At 39.4% G+C, this 16,439-nt stretch overlaps 1 protein-coding gene and 1 long non-coding RNA gene across 8 annotated transcripts in view; one reads left to right on the top strand and one right to left on the bottom strand.

The window, feature by feature from the left end:
* The window catches only part of CREB5 (cAMP responsive element binding protein 5), a 258,082-nt gene that overhangs the window by 89,138 nt on the left and 152,505 nt on the right, over positions 1-16,439 (top strand). The window lies entirely within an intron of this gene.
* Positions 8,294-10,563, bottom strand: LOC125325625. The gene is made up of 2 exons (XR_007203447.1): positions 10,341-10,563; positions 8,294-8,533 (listed from the first exon to the last, which is right to left on the bottom strand). It is a non-coding gene; the product is annotated as an uncharacterized LOC125325625 (long non-coding RNA).

The following is a 16,439-nucleotide window of genomic DNA, read 5'->3' as shown; positions in this document are numbered from 1 at the left end:
ATGTCAACTATTATCCTGAAAGTTATGCACTTGTTATATGTGTTGGTTAAATTTATTAATGAACATAATATTTTACACCTCATACTTTCTACTTGACAGAAGTCCTAAGTTTGTTAGAAATGTTGTTTCTACAACACCAAAACCAAAAAGTGTAAGGGATATTGTGTGACTGGCTGTCCACTGACTCTTACTAGGATTGTTGTCTTGTGTTATGAGAAGAAACAAGCCCTCTCTCTCCTGATAGTGGGTTGAGATAGGCAGTGAATCCATGCTTGAGCCAATTCTCATGCAAGTGATTTCTAAGAAATGGATCATGATGGTTTTGTCCTGAAAAGCTTGTCCCATGCAAGAACTATAGGAAAACAAGGTCAGAATAGTGTACTACACCCATAATTGTATCTGAACAGAAATACTGAGCTTTCATAGGCATTGGTTGGCTCTCACATCAGAGAAAGTCATAAATAGGACTTATATATGATATACAGAACTTGGAGAATCTATCATTGATTCCTTAATTTTAGTGGTTGGTATCTCTTACATACCTCCTGTATATATATAATACACACCGTATAAATCTTCTTTAAAGGTGTCATCAAAATTTATGGGCAGAGCTTCTGATTTATATGACTCTTTGAACTAAAACAGATGTAAAGTCATTTTCGGATGGAAGAGGATCTCAGAATTGCAGTGGGTTTGATATGACGGATCAAGCTTCCCTTAGACCAGAAAAAGATCATTAGGGCTCTGCATAGCCGAATCACATAGCTCTGCTCTTCATCACAGGTTTGTGCTTAACATGCCCCAATGCATGATTCCAGTATGTGTTTTATCCAAGTGTCAGCCTGTTTGACAGGTAACTAAGCCTCAGTAAAACACTAACTCAAACAATACAGACTTTGTTTGGTGTAAGGCTTTTCTAAAAATTTCTTTTCATTTAAGAGAATAATTTGCAGGTTCCAGAGAAGTAGCAAGATTTGGGATGCTGTCTTACACCATGTCAGTTCAGAGAACGGCTTAAAGCTTTGTTGGGGATAGCACAATGGCTGTAATGAGTAAAAAGTGAAGACCTTCATATGAGAAGAACTCTGATAAAAGATTAGTTGCCCACTGAGAAATTATGTTTGTATCTGTTTCAATAAGATAATTGGCACTGATGTGCTGAACAGGGAACACGTCGATTTTACGTGGTTTGTGTTGCCAGTGTCTTTTTTGAACACTTTCAAAGGAATATAGAAGCATACTATAAGTTAGTAAAGTGTTAATGCTTTGGGTTTTTCTTTTCTTTTTCTTTTTCTTGTTCTTGTTCTTTTTCTTTTTCTTTTTCTTTTTTTTTAAGCTGGTACCTGGCTGCAAACCAATTACAATCGTTCAGAGGAAAGCGCCTGAGGGAAAACACAGGAATTACAGACTTTGTGTAAAGTGTATGGATCTTATTTTACCGCCTGTAAAAGTAGGCCTCCTTATTAATTGATGAGTTGAGTTTTCAAAATCATTCGTACAGTATAGTCCCATTTAGGCCATATATATGGTTCTATTTATACTTATGGACAGGCCAAATATGCATTTGAAAAAGAAAAGCAACCAAACCAAAAAAAAACCCCAAATCACCAACCATTTGAATCAAAGGCATGGACAAATCTAAGATGACAGCATCACCAAAAATAATTCTTTACAAAAATGAAATTATGCTTGATTTAGAAGGAAAAAAATAATTTAAATAAATCTGTCATTTTGGAGACCTTCTAACAAAGTTCCATGTAGTAAACCATAAATTTGAATTCTCTTAGCAACATTTAGTAAAAAATTGCTGAGTTGAACAAGGAACTGATGGCTAGACAGAACCTGCAGGTAGATTGGGAGTGCAGAAAAAGTGTTCCTTGGAAGAAGGAACAAATTAGAGAGTGTGTTTTAGAAACATTTGCTGCTATGAGCATCTGTGTTCTGCCAACAGAGACGTTTATTCTGAGCTCACATAAATGAAGTGGAATTTTGCCAGTAAAAGAAGGGTTGTGTTACTCTAGTTGTAGGATCCAGGTCCTAATTGGTTTATGAAATGAAGGGGGCAATCTTTGAGCTATTACCAGTTTCCTCTGCTGCAAGTGAAGTGAATCGCAGCTGTTCTGATAGGGTCCATAAAACTTGGTGAGGTAATAAAATGTTTGCAGTGAACAATTCTCAAAATGAGTGAAATCCAAATCCCTAGCTTATTTGACAGTATTAAGAGAATTGATTGTACTTCCTGGGGAATTCTGAATATTATGTTACTTTTATCTAGTTCTTTAACTATAAGATCCAGGCTCACTGGTGCTGTAAATGTAAGGGCTCAAAGTAACATTCTTCTTTTTTAACCCTACAGATAGAAATGCAGTATGTACGTATATACATGTGTGATACAAGAAAAAGCTGCGCTTGTTCTTAATTTTCTAATGTTTCTTGCTTGTACTTTTTAGTTCTTTATACTTTTCTGTCCCCCCATCTCTTGCTCTGTTTTGGTGAGATTTAAAAAAAGAAAAAAGAAAGCATGGTTAGCATCAAATGATCCTATACAGAAATACTTGTAGTGCTCCTTCCTAGTCACATTATTTCTTTAACGGAAACAATAACTTTTGATCTTTTAAGTTTTCTTCAAGCAACTTAAAATTTTCTAAACCTGGTTAGAAGTCAGATATGGTAATTCTAACTTCTTAGCAGAGCAGTTGTTCTGAACCGTTTGTTCAGTTCATAGTGGTTTTGACCTAAAGATCTTTGATGTGGATTCAAGTCCAAACTGACATTTTTGGTATCGTTGTATACATTGAGGAATTCACAGTTTTCCTTGAAAGCCATTCAGTGTTTTTATAGAGTTCTGTTGTTCTTCTCAGCATTCTTAGAATTAAGTATTTTTATGTGGGGCTTGGATGTCTTTAAACTTCTTTTGTTTTTCCTCTTTTTTCTCCCCATTATAGAAATGTCTGTGATTTCCCAGGCAAAGACAGGATGATTGCACCTTTGATAGTAAAATGATCTAAAAAGAATACAAATAGAGAACATAATGAGAAATTTCTTGGAGTAATGAATTGGGTTTCCAGGTTGATTAAGTCTCAGCTGGTTGGGCTTGCTGCTCACACTGCTGTGAGTATCCCCTTTCACACCTGAAGCTGGACACTTAGCACAACATCAAAGCTCCCCCCTTTATATCAGTCCTTGTGTAACACATGTTGCTCATCATATCTCAGACAGGCTGTTGCCTTAGGTGTCTGGAGAGTGACCAGCCAGCACTTCAGCCACAAGGTGCTGCTTGATGGGCCTCTGATCCTTTAAGCACTTTGGAAGGAAGTGCTGGCAACAGTGGAATATCTGGCTTCCTTTTCTGACAGGTGGTTGCTCATGCCATATGTCCCTGGCTTGTAACATTCAGTAGGGTTGTCCCAGGTATGCCATAGGAAGATGTGCAAGAGATGCACAGATCTGAATGGTGATGGTCTCCTGGAGCTTCTGGGCGGAGCTGCATGCAGAAAGCTTTTCTGACATACTCAGGGCTAAAGCTTGTATTGTCAGCAAGTGGTTTTGAGCTGTTATTAGCAACTGTCCCGGGAGAGATGAACTGCTGACTTAATGTGCCTGAAGGAATCTCTCTTTGGGCATGCTGGACTTCATTAATTCATCATTGCTGTTGTGAGTTGTCGATGTAGCTTTTTTGGGCAGCAGATGTAAATTAACATAATGAAAGTGGGCAAAAGGCAGCAGTAGTTTTAAAATACTCAGACAAGAAGGTCTGTTAAGCTCAACAGTCTGTTGTGGACGACTGAGTCTGGTTGAAATACAACTACAACATTTGAAGATGTGAACTGTAGCTGATAACCAAAGGAGATCAAATTTGAACTGATTTCATATTATTTTACTCAATTTGTGCTTGTTTCAAGTGTTTTGTCTGAGATTATATGGCACAGGTTATACCAAATCCAGACTGACGATATGTAATCTGTAGATGCCAACTGGAGCCTATCAATACATACACCAAATGGAAGAGTTGTGTGGAAAACTTAACCTCTTTACAATTAATTTCCTTCTTATTCTGTTTTAGTCTCTTCTTTCTCTGCAGTCTGTTCCAGGATCACAGAGGAAAGAGACGTAGAGTGTTGTTGAATTTTTCTGATCCGTAGGGAATTAAAATAGGAAGCAGAATAATATTTCTACTGTGAAGTAGCAAAGGAAGTTGAAAGAAAACAGTCAGTGAGTTTCTGTTGTGCCATACTAAATGGATGTGGAGAAAGATATGGATTCTGGGCTCCATGACAGGAAAGAAAATCCATACTTTCTTCCAAATTTTCCTCTGGCCTCTATATTGTTCTATTGTTCCAATAAGAAATCTGTGACTCAGAGGATTTATTCAAAATCTATATAAAACATAATAGGCAAAGTTCATTCCAGAAGCCATCAAGTGAAACTGTATTTCTCTGTGGGGAAAGCTGGGGTCCCTTCCAGTCTGATCTTTTTCTGTACACAGCCTGGTAGCATGGAACTTTTTTGTTGCACGTTAATGCAACATCAAGGCTTGTGGGACCCTAAGTCCTATAAAGCAAATGCTAGAAACAATACTGGACACAAGCAGAACCCATAAATGCAGAGAGAAGCAAAAACCTGTATGTGAAAGAAAAGAGGGGTTGAGAAGAAAAGAGAACAAAAGCACAATCTGCAATCAAAAGGTGTCAGGTCTGCATTATCAAATATTGCTTTTAGCAACCGTTTAAAATACGGTGAGCCTATCCCATATTTCAAACCTCAAGGGAAAAAAAAATCAGTTTTTGTTTTGGAAGAAGCATCCTTGGAAATGTTCAATTTTCCTTATGACCAACTTGGGAAGCTGTAAGCTGTGTCCTTGAAGACAGTGTAAATGACTCCAAGCCAAAAAAACCGATTCTATGTTGACAATAAAACCCGACTACTGAGGCATACATTTCCTTCTTACTCCTCCTGCTTGCCCATTAGACGAACAGGAAAGTAGACACGCCCCTGCCATGTTTACAGGCCTTGCCTTGTTATTTGTATGATGGACAGAGAGCTAAGAGCTGCATTGCCAACACTTCTTATTGGAAAAACCTGGAAATAATTAAGGGACCTCATTTGTTATTGCTCGTGCATTCACTGGTGGAAATTACTTGGGAGAACAGTTCTACTGGTACAGAACAGTGCTCAGTAACAGAACTGTAGAAAAATGACAAAGACAAAAACAGCTTTGGGGAATGGGATGCAAAATATTATCCTAAAAAAATTGCTACATTGGTTTTGAAAGGTTTTTTGTACGTGCGTGTGTGTTTTCTAGTAGAGAAAATAGAATGTAATTTGCCTGAACTAGAGGATGACTTGTAATGTTTTTACTTGTTACTGATTTATTTACTTGAATGAAAGTTATGAACTACAGTGGAAGTTTCAGTTGAGTAACATTCAATATTGTGTTATGTTATTTTATTACTGGGTCTGCTGAGTGTTCCTTTATTTGGTGTCTTCTTCCAAGAGCTATGAGCACTGTGAATCTTTTTCATGTTACTTTTTCAAAATCAAGGCTGTGCATTGCAAAACCAAGAAAACCAGCTACCGAGGCAAAGGGACTTTTAATATTTCAGCACACTGATCCTTTTCTACCTACATTTCTCCTGAGCTGTCTGCTTAATTCCAGATCTGCTCCCACAGGCCGATACAGGTCTTTGTTTACAAGTTGGGCCACAGGATATGAGGCGAGTGTACCTATTGTACAGTGCCTTTCTTCTTGTTGGGATATGATGTGCTTTTCTGGGTGGGAAGTGGCAGTACTGTTGTTTCACTCGAGTAAGGCATATGGCAGAACACAGTGCAACAGAGAGGAGCGTCGATGAGTGAATGAGGAGTCATTAAGGCAAAGCAGTCTATTGTCAAAAGAAAAAAATCAACAATTCCAAATCAGCTTAAGACCATTATCTGAAGATTTCAGGCTTTGTTGGAATTTCTGTTTGCAGTTGCTTCTCTTCTATGTAGCGTGTGTTGGATGCATTCTTTGCTGTAACATTTGCTGTGACAGTGTGAGGCATACATATGTTTGCATGCTCATGCAGTTTTCCAGGAGATGTGATCGCTTAGAGTTGCACCTACATGCTCTTGTTCCCTCCGCTCCTCTTGTTTTGCAGAGTTGCAAGGGGACACAATCTTTTACTATAAGTTGTGACACTTCTACTCCCAGTTCAGTGGTGGCTCCAGGATTCAAACTTGCAGCCTAATAATGAACCAGGGTGAAGGGCTGTTACTGTCAAGTATAAAGCCATGTACTGTAACTGAGGGTAATCAGTTTGGATCGCGTTTGCAGATTCTTTGTATTAGCTTTATCAGGTCGGGCCATCAGAGAGCAGATAGACAGGTAAGACCAAAAGACCTCTGAACCCAATTAAAGTTGTACCACAAAGAAATCAAATTCATGTGGTTTACATTTCAGAAAGTTACATTTGGTGGGCTGTACTTACTTTTATTCTGTAACCTAATGCAGACCATGTGAACATTTGAAACGCTTTTAACAGTTAACCAGCTCAAATAACACAGAACCAGAGCAGCAATAAAGAATGAATTAAGAATGATTGCAACTAAAGCCAAATTTTTTTCCCTCATAAAGAAATATAAATGGCTGATATATTTAAAAACTACCATATATATAGTAATTTTGTCTTCAGATTTTAGCATGACAATAGCTATTGTCTTATCTTTTAAAATAAATGTTTGGTTTAAAAAGCAATCCTAAACCCACAGACTTTTTTTTATTTGCAGAGTTTTGGGATGAGTTTGGATGTGGTGTGGAACCACTGATAGTCCCATTGATGCACACAGTTTGGGAATTGGTCATACAGCTCTGAGATAATCTCGAGGAGCTGACATTTAAAATACTTGGCACAATAAGAGCATGAGCATGAGAGGATTAAAAAACCAGGTATTTTATTTGCTGTCCACTTTCTTAAAAACCCATAGATGTCTGTGCAGCTTTTCATTTGCAAATACTTCTTGCTTGCTGACATTAGATAGGCCTTATATGTGGAGCAAATAGAGGTTCAGCTGGTGCAGACTATGTGTTCAGTTTTCCTATTTGCTAAACAAAGAGTCTGAATGAAAGTCCTGAAGCCTCCAGGAGACTAAGCTAGAGGTGGACAGTGCTAAATGTGCCTGTGTCCTGCATCTAACTTCAGGAAAGTGATGCGGTTTACATACAAATGGAAGAAAAGTGACTGGCTTTCCTAGCAGCAGTATCATTCAGTGGCATCAGTTTCCTCATTTTTGCTCTGTAACAATGAGTTTTCTGGACTTTAAGAGATCTTCTTGGTGTTTGGGAAAGAGATCAGGCCTACACTTCTTGCCTATGTGTTACATTCTGTCCTCAAGAAAGAAGTTCCTACAGCCCCAGCTCTTTCCTAGGGTCTCCAAGACACTGAAGTGCAAATGTCGTGCCATTCTGCTTTCTGGCACAGAGCCACCTGGCTATCAGCAACCAAGCTCAGCTTCCTGGCTCTGGAGCATGATTGCTATCCAGGGTGGATATAGTTCCTTTCCTTCAGCAGCTGTCCTGATGTGCCTGTGTACAACAGCTTTCCTCACTGCTCCTTGTGTGGAGCAGGCTGCTCTCCTGTCTATGTCCCCCCTTTTCCCATAAGCTTTTGGGGCTGATCTGGCAGAGAGGACATTCAGGCATGGGGCTCTCAATTTGGCCAGATTGAAAGCTAAGGTTATGTATCATCCAGACTCTTTTTGTGGCTGCTGTTCTTCCCATGGGCCACAGAAGCTGTCCTTCTCTCCCTGAGCTGAGCACCTTGAGGATCTGTTGTCTTGCTTACTTTTCAGAAGCAGACAAGTAGAGAGGAAAGACCTGTGCGGATTTTTTATCTTCCTTTTTTTTTTCTTTTTCTTTAAAATCTTAGTTAAATAGGTAGCAAACTACTTGTTTTCTGTGAAGAAATCTTCCTTGTATCACCATTTCCAAGCAGTGGGTGATGTATTGCTCATGGAATGCAAGCTGTTTCAAGGTGTATGTGTGGGAAACTGAGGCTGCCATTGCCAATTCACAGAAGTGCTGGGACGGGAAGAAAATCTGCACCTCCACCAATGCACAGAGACTATCCTACTATGCACGGACCAGAATGGGTGGAGTGGGAGGGAGCACACTCAGTTTTGTTATGTACTGGGTTTGGCAGGGTAAACCAAGATGCTTGCATGGAACTAGTAAAAGAGGGATATGTTCTGGGAAGGTTAAATGGCTGCTGCTTCTACTGCTGCCCTGTCACTCAAAAATGAAAATAACCCAGAAGACTTTGTGAAGATCTTTACAGAACAGAAACTGTAAATGGGGAAAACATTTGAGTTTTGATTATAATAACAACAGAAGATTCATCAAAGAATAGATCCCATCAAGTGGATGTTGGACAGAAAGCAGTGGCAGAAGTTATTAAAGTGCTAGTCTGGGCCTAGCGAAGTTCACTTTGGTTTCTTGTTCACCGCTGATTTCTTTTGGCAAATTTCTTGGTCTCTCTCAGATTCAGTTCACCAACTATAAAATATGAAAAGGAATACTCTCTCACTTACAGGAATGTTAAAATGAATTTAGGTATTACAGGAGCAGAAGGTAAATAGGTTCCTCTGATAGGTCTTGAACATTTGATGTAATTAAACATCAGGAATTTTACTCAGTGTATAGCTCTTTGCCACAGAAATAGAGAAGAATTAGGGTATTATGTAATCATGTCTAAAATAATGTGCTATTAATTTCCTGGAAGCTAAAATAAACTGCTGAAGATTCTTTAAACAGAGTGAGAAAAATGAGAATGCTTATACTAGACTTTCTCCAGGCATCATATTAATCTAGTCCCCACCTATGGCAGAAGGGTTGGACAAGATAATCTTTAAAGAACCCTTTCAGTGCAAATTATTCTATGATTCTGTGTTTTGCAGAAAATAAATTGAAATGGAAGTTAATTATCAGACATTTATTAAAAGCAACAAGTGCTAATACACACAAAAAGTATAACTAAAAGTAATTTCCTTTAACTTTTCAAAATCAAGATAAGGCAAAACTAATAAACATTAAGATCTGCTTCAAAGGTGTTCAACATATTGAAGTGTAGGAAAGCTTTTGTTTTCTTTCTCTTTCTTCTTTTTCAATTAAAATTTGAACTTTTTCATTAATTCAGTGAAAAAAACATCCTCTTAAATCTGACATTCAAAAATCCTGTAAGGACTGATTTTTCTTCTGAAAAAGTATTGTGCTTTGGTTATTTTTCCTTTTCTCATTCCAATTAATTAATTCTATTATAGTAGCCCTCAAAGACTCTAAACCAGACTCCATTATTTGCAAAATACTCAAAACAGAGTGTTATTTCAAGAGAAGTACAAGCCTGAAATCGTCTCTCTTGTCTTCCATCTCTCTATTACAGGCTTTCTTCTATCTCTTTAGAAGGTATCCATTCATTCATCATCCTTTGTGTGTGTGTTTTCCATGTTTTCCCTAGGCTGGGCTATGCAAACAGTCTTAGTGACAGAGAGACTCTGAGGAAGCTTTCCATCCTATTTTCTTTCCATTAATGAAAGTTATGAAGCACTGCCAATGTGAATACTGCCTGTAAACAAGATGTGCGTGAATTCAATGCACTTCCCTAACCCCTCTCTTCCATGGGGCGAGTTGGACACGCAACAGATAAAAGTGACGCTATGACAACAAACGTCGGAGGCATATCCATGCAGACTCTTTAAATGAGACAAAGCATTTTAGAAAAGAGGAGAATTAAGGTTTCCCATACATGCAAAAGAACTCCTTTTGCTTCCTCCCAATGGGAAGAGCCTGCTGAATTCCAGGAGTTTCTGCATTGCCTTCAATGGACAGGGTAACTGGAAAGGTGATTAGAGACCATAGAAAAGCATGGCATGTGCTCTCATGCCAGCAAATGTGAGCTTCTCATTTGGGTATGAGAGCAGCAAGCTAAAAGAGTAGGAGAGGAAATCCAGTATGCTGTACCCTGAAAATATACAGCTTCTGTGAGCCGGGACGCACCAAACACAAACACTGGACTATCCACCAGCCCTTCAAAGTAAAAAGCTTTCTAAAATGACTTCCACCTGGTGCGCTCCTAGGCTCTTAGAACAGATTTTTCCAAGAACGACCAAGTATTTTGGTTTTTTTCTAGCAAGATATTAGCAGCAGATGAAGAATTACACCGTCCAAACAATTAATGCAGCCTACGGCCTAGCCAGAAAAATCATTATTTCCAAAAAGTCCTATTGACAGAATGCTGCAGCAACCTTTCAAAGCTGCTCCCACATCCGATGACAACAACAATAAAACACTGTGCTATTTTTCTTACCTCATAAAGTTGTCATCTCAGCACAGCTAAACATCTTAGTTGCCACCCAGCCTGTAAACATCCTTATGTGAAGAAGGTTATCAAATAGGTCATGGAGAAGCAGCTCTCACATTATCTAGAGTATTATCTAGAGCCCTCAGGTTTCCTGGAGCCCTTTCTGTCTGGTTTAAGACATGGTAATGTTACAAAGACACAGCTATTTCTAAATCAGCTAGTCTCTGATTTACTAGCTTCTACTAATGGATAAAGACTAAGTGCTCAATCTAATCTGACCTTTCAGGCGTGCTGGCTGTCAGAGTGCGTTTGCAGTCACCTCTTCTATTTTAACACTGTCCCTCTAGTAAAGTGCAGAAATCTCAGAAGGAGAATACATTCCCTTTGGGTTACCAGCTTTAATTCTGTGCCCTTCACAACTTCTACTGTTAAATGTGGTAGATTCGGCGGCTGCTTCTGGGAATAGGAGCAAGCACTCCACTGTCCTAATCCTCCTCTAGCAAGCCCCCTTTCAAAATGTCCAGCAATGGATAGGTAGCATTCTATGCAGCATTTACACCAGTTTTATAACCTTCTTTAGTATCTATTTGCCATGCCAGCCTCTAGACTGCTGGCTGCCAGGCGCTCCCTCCCCTGCTTTCGTCAGTGTTACTAAAACAAGGAGACTGCACTGTCCTCTTCTGCAGATTCACTTTTAGAGGTTCTGTAATCAAGTTTTCTGACATTAAAATTGAGATTACATGAAATATGGATGCCTTGAAGTATTAAAAAATAAAGTGGGCAGGAACACTATCTTTAAAGATCAGCTTTAGCCATTTAGAAGCAATGTATTCCCAGATTCTGGGTCCCCTTAAAGCCTTCTCTCGGTACACAGCCAAGTGCCTGCACCTCATCAGCAAACAATGGAAAAGATTCAAGTAGCAGGATTCTGCCCAGTTCACATTCATTTAACCCTTTGTTGCCACTATATTCTTTTCGCCAGCCTTCCTCTTTATGTCTAAAACAGATGCTGAGATTGTTGGTACCAGAGAGTTAATCTTATTAATAGTTTCTGTGTTTATTGTCAGAGGGACTTGGTTACACTCTCTTCTCCAGGCCAGTAGGTCAGGGGATTCAAGTTCCCCACTGAGGCTTGGAGCAAATCTCGGTGCTGACTGTGCACCTTAGACTGGAAGAGGGGGAATATGCTGCACTGGTACAGACTTTGAATTTCCAATAAGACATTAAAGCAAGGCCTGTCCTGTCTTTTTCAAATACATTCCAGGTAGAAATTACTGAACCACTTCTGCAGCAGGGAATTTGATCGCACTTCACTCCCTTTACATGATGGGAAGATGTGAGTTTGTCTACCCCAGACCAAGAACCAGATCTGGCTAATTTACTTCATTGCCACCCAGCAGGGAAGTGTCTCTTTATATCCCTTAGGAAAGATGGTGGGGAGGCAGAGTTTTAAGTGTCTGGGAGCAGAGCCTGTGCGCATGAGGTACAGGGGTCTGACACACTCACTTCAGACCAGCAGTAAGTAACAGATATGTATTGGAAAGAGGAAAAAACTATGAGTCCAGACTCTTTCATAGTATGGACTGATGACTGAGTTAAGAAAGGTGAAAGGAAAGGAAGGGAAAAAAGCTGAGGAAGATGTTTTCTTTGGGCTTTCCTTGGAACTGTCCCTTTGTCTTCACTAAATGGGAACTTCAGGAGTTATCTCTGCCGTTCATCCACCACTCCTCTGTGCTGGGAGAAAGCAGCAAAGGGGGTAAGAATGGAAAAGTGCTTGTGCTCAAGCATTTCCAAATGTTTCACAGCCATAAGCATTTACTGGTTCTCACCCTCCACCCTATCACCACTCCCTCCATATAAAATCAGAGACTGAGCTCCGGCATCCAGGAAAGAAGGAAGCCTTCTTCTCCTTTTTAAAAACTTGCATGTCGCTATGCAAAGCTTATAATGCACTAGCACTCAGCTAGGACAACTTGCCAAAAGGCAATGTCAGAAAGCTGCTGAAAGAAATGTCACTCAAAGATATCCCAGAGAGTCAGGTCATTTGGTGTGGAAAGCAGGCAATAGTTCTTTCTGGGCTCACGGATATAGGGAACTTCAGCTTGACTGAAATGAAGGATTAGCAGAATTATTCTCCCACCATACCCCCTGCCTTTTATACAAACCCAGCAGTTACTTTCCACTCCATTCTGTGTGTAAAACAAGGCTGAAATATGATATTTAAATTATTCCCAAGGATGCATTTGCTGAAAAGGAAGGCATGAGCCAGATCCTCCCATGTGCTTGTTCTTTGTCAGAGTCTTGAATTTTGGATCATTATAAGGAGGGAGAGAACACACTAATTCCTAACATTGCTAGTGTTTTAATGAGCACTGCTATCAAACATTTAGGTTCTCACTCTCTCTTAATATTTGGATAAGTAAAATTGCCAATAGTGCAACAAAATCAACCTAAGTCAGCCCACAGAAAAAAAAACCCCACCGCAAAACAAGAGGATTGAATGTAGTCCATTGTCTATTTCTGTACACAACAGAAATAGTAAACCAGCATGAGTGTGTGAGAGGAGCTTGTGCTTAGACGGAGCTGTGGCACAGGGGATGAAGAGCTTATAAATACAGGCTGCCATACTGCAGTTCCCCTTCACTCCTGGCAGCTTGAATGGCTGGGTGTGTTGCCTGGTCATTTAAACACTCTGGGTCCGAACCCAGCTTCGCTGCAGATATTCTGTCTGCTTTACAGGGACGCTGCGAAGGGATGTTTGTTGATATATCCAAGAATCAAACAGACTTTAGAAACTTTCACCCATGCCATTATTTTCAGGAAGAAAAATAACTGCTGCAAACTGCATTACAAAACATGCATTTTCTTCTTTACAATTAAGCCTGTTGCTGTTCCTTGATTTACCAATAAAGAGAGCAATATTGGAATAGCTAGTACATTTTTCATATGCAAGATCTCAAAAAAAAAAAAGAAAAAGAATATAGGGGATCTAGAAAGACACCAGAGCTATGTGCCCAAAGTAGGGTACTCCTTGTCACGGCATTGCCCACGAGTGATTTCCTCACACATCTTGCAATTTGGGGTTTGGTTCATTTAATGAAGCACCAGCTTCTACATTTCTGCAACTCTAGGAGATGTTTATCGCCCATTTTCAAGACACTTCAAATTCTTACAGCTGGAGATAAATCTTGAAAACATGAGCCAACAAGTCTATAAGAAGAGCAAAAAAAAATGTTTACTTCTTTTTAATCTTTTTTGGCTCTAATCAAGAGTAAGGCACAGACATTAATAAAATTGATAATAAAGTAGGTGTTCCTTTTGCTTGACATCTGGTTTTTCATCCTGTGGGGGTATGTGGAGACATGCTTTCAAGTCATGTTTTTAAGGTTTTCTCTGTGTCCATGAGGGCTAGTAATGCAAGTTTTCTTTTTAAATGGAGCATCAAAGCCTTCCAGAGCCAGTATTTGAAGAAAAAAATGCAGTGATGCTCTCAGTAATAATACTAACATTTGAACTGAAGTGATAATAATGGAAGGCCAGAAAGGGTCTCTTATCGTCTTGGCAGAACTCAATTACCTCTTTTCTCAACATCTGTCTTGGTACTGTGGTTACTTTCCAGCTCTACATGTGTAGTTTTTCACATCTTTTTCTCAAGTGGCAGAACCAAGTGAACTATTATATATGAATGATAGAGAAAAATATATTGAGCTGTTTGACCTAACTCTGAGATTTCATGATGTCACTCTACAGGTTTGGTGTGGACCTTCCAGTGAAGTTTCTGGGTTCACTTTCCTGATGGTAGCAGCCACCTCCACTACATGAGCTGTGCCCAGGAAAAGGGCTGCTGCCTGCATGTCTCTTTTCACCAGAAATTACTTACACATTAAGAAAATAATGGTGATTTTTGCTTGTGTTACAAATGTGTGTATGTATTTGCTTTGCATTTTATAGTGGTAAGATGCAATTGTGGGGAGAGGGAAGTGTAGATGACGTTAGCTACTGTCAAAGCCTTTGGCTCATTCCTGGCATCCTGGCTAATGCCTCGATGGTTGTGAGAGGTAGATCACATTGGAATGGTGTGCTTGCTTTTTTGTTCTTGCTGCTACCTATCCCAATTAAGAAGCTTTCCACCCACAGGAGATGGCTGACTAGAACGGATGGGGACCCTGCTTCAACATCTGCTCTTTTAAATAAAAAGGAAAAAAATAAAAGCTGGTAAATAGTCCTTGCCCCGGTGCAGGGATGGCTGGATCACAGCTGCAGCTGAGCACAGCCTGGCCCTCTGGGCAGGGAGGGATGGGTCTGGCTGACACGCTGGCACTGGCAGACTGCTGAGGGACCCATGTCCAACCTCCTTGGCTGGAGGGGAGTTGACTGGGAGAATCATTAGGCCTTTGGGGAGCGAGGGAGAGAGGAATAACTTGCTAGCTAACACATGGTAAAAGGCTTCCACCTCTCAGCTTTGGAAGTCTTAAAGAACAAAGTCCCATATGTGTGGCATTCACATAGTAATGCACTAATAAATTAAAAAAAAAAAATAGCCAGGACAGAAGTTAAAACTTCCTTTAAAATGAATATATATGTCAAAACTCATATTGAGAGTTTGGAGAATAACTAATGTAGATCTAATAAATGCCTCACTGTTTTGATATGATTTAGAAGTCACCTTCTTCAACTGGTACTTAGTCCCAGTGAAGCTACTGGCAAAATTTTAATTGGTTTCAGCGTAGCTAAAACTTCTCTGTTACATACTACATCCTTTTTGGGGAGCAATCCACCATCAAATCTACCAAGACTGTTTGTTTTTATGAGAACCAAGCACTGGCATCTACATTTAAAAGGAAGTGACCTTGGAAGATCATTTTGTGCTGAAAAAATTAATTTTTTTCTTTCTCATGTTGGTTTAGTAGAAATACCACAATATTTCTTTTTCAAACCTGTCTCTTTCTGGTCTATTCTACAGAATGTGCTCTGTGAAACACAAATAGCATGGGATACAGGATTTTCTGGGCTATGTCACTGGTCAAGAGAATTGTTTATCAGTTCTGACACAGGGGCATAGATATTTTCTTATATTTCTTCATCTTGTCCTAGACAGATTTCCCCAAACCACCTCTGCTTTTCTTCTCCATTCATGTTTGTCTTTTCTCTCTATCTGAAATCAGGATGTGGATTTCTTTCAAGTGCCTTTAATATTCTTTTTTTCTTTTGTTTTGTTCTTGTTGCTTGTTAAATGGTTGATGAGTCTGAAAGTTAGAAGAGATAAAATATGGGAATTAAGCCATGTTATCTCAAGCAGAATGAAACTCAATTTATTGGTTTAAATTTTGGAAAATGGAAGATGAAGTCTAGAAAATTTATTAAATAGACACTCTGATAAATGCTGATAGATTTGGGAAAAAAATAAAAACACATTTTAAAGAACCATATTTCTGCTAAAGAATTGCTTTTTAACTGTGGTTGAGTTTGCCACAGATGACTTCTTCCTCTCAAATCATATTTCAGATGTACTTACTCTTTCCCTTCCATGAAGCCTGAGCCAAGGAGTGACACATGTGGTGCCTGCTGTAGTATCAGGTCCTATGTCTGAAGATTGAGACAAAGCCAGTATAGCACTTCATTCTCCCATGTTCACCACCACTGCTCATTTAACATCTTTTCTCTAACCATGGCCGTGACCACTATTTCGCTTTGAAATCCCTAAATGGACACACTGGTTTTGTTTTGTGTCTAGCTTGTCAAAATCTTGGTGAAAAAATTTTGTCGTGGGCTGAAATATGTTAGGATAAACGGGAACAAAAATAAATTGGTGTAAGATTTCAGTCAAAAACTATTTTGAGGCTGTCGCAAATTTGTTTCACAGGGCTTTTTTCTCTTTAGGCATTCCCAGAGCTAGGTGCATGCCCAAATCTGATGCAGCTGAAAATGGCTGTTTTCAGCTTCAGGACATCCAGCCAGGACACTGTAAATACTTAGGGATGTGAAAACTTCACACATTCTGCTGATTTCGCAGCACTACTTACCTGCTTGCAGTGAAGCCCAAGCTAAAATAACTTACTGCCTCAAAGCTGTATGGTACTGTTTTGCAAGAACTTACACTGTACA

Source organism: Corvus hawaiiensis, chromosome 1 (genome assembly GCF_020740725.1).
Source record: "Corvus hawaiiensis isolate bCorHaw1 chromosome 1, bCorHaw1.pri.cur, whole genome shotgun sequence".
Classification (NCBI taxonomy): domain Eukaryota; kingdom Metazoa; phylum Chordata; class Aves; order Passeriformes; family Corvidae; genus Corvus; species Corvus hawaiiensis.
The sequence above is the reverse complement of the archived record's forward strand: the minus strand, read 5'-3'. Positions and strand labels throughout refer to the sequence as shown.